The sequence below is a fragment of the Bombus pascuorum genome, unplaced genomic scaffold (assembly GCF_905332965.1).
Source record: "Bombus pascuorum unplaced genomic scaffold, iyBomPasc1.1, whole genome shotgun sequence".
In the NCBI taxonomy this organism is placed as follows: domain Eukaryota; kingdom Metazoa; phylum Arthropoda; class Insecta; order Hymenoptera; family Apidae; genus Bombus; species Bombus pascuorum.
The window spans coordinates 1,430,642-1,437,936 of record NW_026869730.1 but is presented as its reverse complement, the minus strand read 5'-3'; the positions used below and the strand labels follow the sequence as shown (position 1 = coordinate 1,437,936).

The 7,295-nt window shown below is 31.6% G+C and overlaps 1 pseudogene; it reads left to right on the top strand.

Annotated features, from left to right (window-relative positions):
- Positions 1-1,263: 1,263 nt before the first annotated feature.
- Positions 1,264-4,629, top strand: LOC132915632 (cytosolic endo-beta-N-acetylglucosaminidase-like; annotated as a pseudogene).
- Positions 4,630-7,295: the final 2,666 nt, after the last annotated feature.

Here is a 7,295-nt window from a genome sequence, read left to right as displayed (position 1 = left end):
TCTTTTCATTTCTGGCTAGTATCACGCGCGACACCCAATGAAGATCAGCTATATTCTTTTTAATAGAACCATCCATTTCTTAACACGTTAATCAATCTGTTAATCAATCCGCATTTCTCATAAAAGGATAGTAAACTTTTATGTCGAGAAACCATTAGTACTGAACGAAAAACCTTTGGAAAAGCTGAATAATATAAATAAAATAATTGAATTTTAGGTTTTTGTCATTTTTATCACTATAATGTTAATTATTTATATTGACGATATTATAAATTATAATAGTATATACTACAATAGTATATAATATTATAATTTATAACTACATAATATTATATAGTGCTTTAAGTTAATAGTGTTATATATTAAGACGTCCTTAGTGAGGAGTGCCCACACTTCTAGCAGCAAAATGACGTTCGGTCTCGCGCGATTCTTCTGACGATGGATATAATAGCACGTACATGTTCCGTATACTTTGTAGTTGCAGGCGACTGACTTGTCGAGGTAAGTCGCAATTTTAGAGTCGCGCGCGATCCTTAATCGCGGTAGTACGAATAAAAATTGTGCAATATTCGGCAATGGATTTTATAATCGCGTGGCTAGTCGCAAATGGAAAGCACGCTTCAGACGGCAACGTTGGAAGACCCGAAAAATAAAGCTCTTCTGTCTCACAAAAGAAAGATACGTACATATGTATGTGTTTCCTTATTCTTTCAAATTTTGGCGCTGCTGCGCCAATTTACGGCTATTAAAATATGGAGAGGACTTGGAGAGGTATTATAAGGAACTTCACTTTTCTAATATTCACGTAATTGCTCTACACGTGTGATACTCGCCAGAGATCTAGGGCATAAGATTTTCACACTGCGCTTCTCTCTTTTCTCTCAACGGAGTCCTAGGCCATCGTACAACGCTCGCATACATACTATGAAGGGGATACATACTTGTGTGTGGTTGTGCTATACGTTACCTCCCTCTCGCACGTACCATACAAATGTACCATATGCCGCTCTTAATTTGAAAAACCTGACTATGAAGTGGGAAAGGTGATAAATGATGAAATGTTGTCAACACTGGTAACGAGTCAACAGTTCAGTACTTTCCTCGGAATTTTGAGGGAGAAAAATTACCTAGAGAAAATAATAACAAATTTGTTAAGTTTATTAATATATTCACATAATAGACCGTAGGCGATACATTTTATGTCCCATGAGACATGCGACAATGCCGCGAGACCAAGCATCGATTTTCAAATTTTATAGTTAGTCATAGATACACAACTGTCTTGTAACTATACTGTTATTATCAGTACCAGAAATGCGTTCGGTTGCCGTCGATCGTTTGGTAGCCGACATATTATCTTTGAAGAGAACGCTTTGCATATAGTAAGTATCTATACTAATAAATTGCACGTATGTCTTTAACATTATTATTTTGTATAGTGCTTCTCCCTATAATATATATTAATATAAAATTTAAAATTTATTTCTGGTGACTTAAAGGACATAAGTATAACTTGTATGGCTTGTGTATGGCTGTGCATTACGTTATTTGCAAATTAATTTAAGTTTTTGGAATTATCGTAATATCAAATGGAAGAATTCTTAGGAAGAAAATTACTCTGTACATGCACATATCTTAAGTTGCTAAAAGTTAAATTACAACAAGACATGTAATGGATTAATAGTGTAGGATAATTAAAAAGAGTGTCATTTTTTATAAATTACGAAAAAGTTACTTATATCTGAACTAAGAAATGTCATAAATATCATAAAACGGAAGCAGAAGAAATAACATTGAAAGAGAGAATGAGAAAGAGTAATATTTTAAACGTAAAGGTTAGGTGTTAAATTCTACTCAAATCAAATAAAATATTTAATTAAATATAAAAAAAAGTTAAAGTATTTACTTAGTTATGTTTATTCCAAATTGTTTGTTTCGATATAATTTTTGCAAAATATTAAAGAATATATACTTGCGTAAATAAGAATATTACTTTCAAAGTCGAAACAATCATATAAACATTGATGTAGGAGCATTATAAATTCATAATTTTATTTTGTATACTTTGTTTGATAGAGAAATGAACATCTTTTTGCCCATTAGCAGTTGGTAGATAATGGTATTATATCATGAGACGTAATTTGATATGCCAGTTCTGTTAGATGGGAACACTATCTGCTTCGCATGTATATACAAGTTTCCGGTGAACCAAAATAAGAAGAGAAACCTTTGTTTGAGTTAATGAATTAAAAACTATTTGAAAGTGATCTGTGGAACAGTATAATTCAGAGAGATGAGGACGGAAGTTACAGAGTCACAACCTTTCAAAAACTTAAAAGAATTATTCGATAACGTGGGTAACTTGAAACCATGGCCAGAAATTGGAGAACTACGAGATTCAACTGATTATGTGTACAGTGGTTTAGAAATAAGCGCAGGAAGAACGCGGTTAGAAAAATTGGATAGAGAAGTACATCCGAAAACGTTGCTCTGTCATGATATGAAAGGTGACTACCTAGAAGACAGGTAATAGAAATCACTATATTTATTAATTCATATATTATACATAATATACCCGTGATTTTTCAGATTTATATATGGATCAGAATCTTATGATTCTTACCTATTTTATCACTGGAGTGTTATTGACACTTTTGTGTATTTTAGTCATTATTTCATAACTGTGCCCCCTTTTGGATGGATTAATGCAGCACATAATCATGGTGCAAAAGTTCTTGGTACTGTAATTACGGAAAGAGAAGGTATCTGGGATGTTATACTTGAATCTCATGAAAAAGTAAGAAGATTTGCAGATGCACTAATACTTGTTGCAAAATTTTATAAGTTTGATGGCTGGTTATTAAATATTGAAAATACCATTAAAAGTGAGCAAGTTAATAATTTAATTTATTTTGTAAAATATCTAACAGAAAATATTCATGAAGCAATTAGAAATTCTGAAATTATATGGTACGATAGCGTAACCAATGAAGGAAAATTAAATTGGCAAAATGAGCTTAACAGTAAAAACATGTAAGCTTATTACACTCTTATACTTTTACAATTGTTTCTGTTTGTAAATTTTATTTAATGTTCTGAATACAATGTTTCAGAGATTTCTTTTTAAACTGCGATGCCATTTACTTGAATTATAACTGGACGAAATCAAAATTGAAAAACAGTTTGGCACTAGCAAAAACTCACAGTCGAGATATTCATGATATATATGTAGGAGTTGATGTTTGAGGTAGAGGTTGTCTTGGCGGTGGTGGATTTAATTCATCATATGTAATTACAATATTACTTATTTTATTGTAGCATATAATATAATATCGTTTAATATTTCATTAAACCATTATAATCTACAGGCTTTACAAAAAATACGACACGAAGGACTTTCTGTTGCACTTTTTGGTCCAGGTTGGACTCACGAATTTTTCGGATCTAAGACATTCCAAGAAGTAGAAGATCTATTTTGGGCACAGTTGTTTCCTTATTTATACGTTCATGTATCTATCTACGAAGAAGAAGTATTCAAAACATCATTTTGCCGTGGCAGTGGTAGCATGTATTATCGCTGTGGTCAGGTATGTCAAATTTTGACAAACACATTATTTTTAACAAACTGAATTTATCATAAAAGATATAACTTAGAAAACACGAAGTTGGCACCCTGCTGAGGGTAGCCACCCACATGCTATATTTATTTTTATTTTATTTTTTTTATTACCAATGAGATATAACACTTTACCAAATGTCCTTCATGACAAATTGTAAAAACCAAAATAAACCATATATATAAAAAAAAAAAAAAAAAAAAAAAAAAACTGAATTTATCACATGAATATATTATAACTGAGATGCACATAGTTTATGCAGGCACTATATGAAAGGGATGGAAAAAGATTTAAACACAAACCATTTTACAATTTATCCCTGCAAAATCCACAAATTTCAGTACCTATACCGCACATGAAATTTACATCATCGCCTCAACTTCCAGAACCGAAAAGTGAAAACGATCGAAATGAGTGTTCAGAAGAACCGATACATTATGTTTATGAAACGAGGAAGAATGTTGTTCGAGTATTAAAAAATGTTGTAAATATTGAAAATAAAATGCCAATGCTATATGTAAATAGCTTCGAATTTTGCAGCGAGTTCTCTTTCAGAGGTGGTGGTTGCATAAAATTAACTACAAATGATCTTACAACTAGGTCATATCACAGGTGAAGGAGTTATATATTTTGTAATTAAATTTATGATACCTCGCACAATTGTATTTTATATATTAATTATGTGTTTAAATTCATTTACAGACTATTTCTCGTTCACATCGAATTTCAACAAGACATTGTAGCAATCATTGCTTATAAAAAAATGGAGTCGTCCATAGCAAATGGAAGTCAACCCGAACCAATACTAGTTCTCGGCAATAATACAGGCTTAAAATCCATCGTTCATTATAAATCAAGGAATTTGGTTGCCAACTGGAAAAGATGGTAAGTCTACAAAATATAAATTGAAATATTTGTAACATAAGAAACAAAAAATAATTAAACCTAAAAAACATTTTATTAGAAGAATAAAATTTTATTCTTCTAATAAAATAATTGTAGGGATATGTAATGTCATTACATTACATTAATACATTAAATATTTATATAGTATGAGTTATGATTATACTCTAAATAAATGTACCTCACACAGATATATTTTTCTTGTTTAGAAAGCAGATATATATGCGTCTGGTTAACATTATGATTAGCTGCCTGTAAGCAATCTTCATTTGGAGTAGACATTGTTATTAGGCAATAGAGAAGATATCTACCAGTACAAATATGATTATCACAGAATTTAACAAGTAGCCGTGATAATTAGATATTGGAGATACTATCAGCAATGATCTTAGGTTCAATAACGAATCCGCGGTTAACGGAATAACGAATATACTTTCTTCCAAAGTCTAAGTCGGACTGTTTGCTAAAAACGTGAAATATCCACTGATCGTAAGGACGTTGTTTTACTCGCTGATGAGATCGCACGAGAATGTTCCTCTCCATCACAGTGATGCTACAGAGAAAAACTATGATGGGGTGTGTCTCAGGTCACGAGATGATCGGATTCGTCGAGGACAACCCTCGTTCAGAAAGTGAGGGAAATGGACGTTGCCGTTAATTGGTTAATTTCTATGTATTTACTTAAAATTCTATATAAGAGTTGGTCGCAAATAATCTGTTAATTAAAACAGAAATTTCTATGTTGGTGGTTAGAGAAAGATACTAGCCGCCATTGAAAGAAAGTTGCTAGCGGGAAACGTCGTTCGTGAGGAAAGCAGATCTGCCGTATCTTCCGGACTGTTAGGATAAAGACTGTTTGTCAATTTGAAGGACCTTAGTCAATTAAATCCTAAAATTTATAGCGGGTCCTCAGGCTAGCTGAACATATACTGTGAATGATGCATCGACATCTGGCAATTATGTTGCGGGAATAATTGGGTCTGTGTGTGGCGAGCCACGGGGCAAAGACGGTTTCTTTTTAAGGAGATCTATGCAATTCTATACCTCTGTTAGGTAAAACGTTCATCCCGTGACCGCGGCTACGTTCGGCGACTAGTGGTCGCCTCGAGCCCAAGCTCATTATCGCAAATCTCGGACGATTATAATCGGTTTAATTCACAAAGATTTATAAGGACTAAAGATTTATAAAGATCAGTTTAATTTATAAAGATTTCTGATGACTACAGATTTATGATGATCGGTTTAATTTATAAAGATAGTGTTGGGAAATTTTCCAAAGAATTCCAAGGGGAAGGCCCGGTGTCCTTTCATCTTCTACATATATATGCAATTGGTTACATGCTACAAACGGACTAATTACAATTAGTAATAGTTATTACCATTAATAGCTATTATTCAATATAAGGAACGTGTTGAAATTACATGATTCTCAGGAGCATATAACTTTAAGACTATTTTTCATTGTGCTATGCTCTTGGGATCTGCCATTTTAAAGTACGATAAACTAGGGCTCGAGCTTAAGTACTTAGAACTACGACATAAGACACAAAATACAGTTTTTAACTTCTAAGTTAAGAAAACGAAATTTTCGAATGAAAGTATATTGCATTACGTGAAATTTTGAAATATTTACAAGACTTTTCGTTTGCATATTTTAAGAACTTATATAACAGTAAAAGAAAAGCATCTATTTCAATGTCGAAAATTAAGCAAATGAAATCAGAGGAAATAGTTGATAAATTATGATCTTATGTTGAACTGTTAGTTTCAGTTTCTTTCTATAAAAGGCTTCATGTGGTGCTTTTAACAAAGATAGTTGTGGTATTATCTTAAATTTCAAATCGTAAATGGAGATATATTAAACCTTTAGTTTGAAAATTAATTTGAAGTTTTTACAAGGTGTCTTTAAGTTCATAATCTTTTTTAACTGTTGCATAAATGCAAAAAAATATTCTATTTAAAGGACAATTTAAATTGAAAAAAATTCACACAGGAGAATATTAACAATAGTTTTACTATTAATTCTATGTAAAAATAGGAAGTAAACAATATTCAAATTATTGATTTATGTAAACTTATTTTCATTCGTTTTCTGAAATTACATAAACTTTTCTAAATTCTATAAAATAAGAATCTTTTTCAATGGAAGAACATTTTAACAAAAAGAGTCTCTTAGATTTACAGAATATACAGAAAAATGTTGTATGTTTCTGATTTTCCCAACAAAATCATACAATGCATAGAAATGCCAATATAGTCTGATGTGTGATCTCGAAATTCTAAAAGCGTCGAAGAAGTCACGTTCGTATTAATGTTCGTAATACTATATTCTTTCTATTTAACATGAAATTTTCGGATATTAAGACCGAGCAGCGGTTATACGTGCAGGAAAAAGTTGTTTAGAATCATGAGCCCGACAATATATTAAAAAAGCATAAAAATTCAAGACGGCGGCAGCTTTCTAAATAATTACCATGAATTGTTTTAAGTATCAAGTATCATGTATATGCCAATAATAGGTAGGTAACTTGTTTAATTTTTCTTACGACTTTGTTTTATTAAATTCCTTTAAGGTTTCCTTATGGTTGATTATATTATTTAGGTCAGGAAGCAACACTTCGATAAAGCTCTGTATTCGTAATAAATTAAATTCGAGATCTGCTGAAATGGAGGAAGAATTTAAAGCGTGCGCTACTTGAAATATCAGCGAACAAACAATTTTAGAACCGGATAATTCTTGCAATATTTGTTGTAGATATTTACTTTAGAAAATGT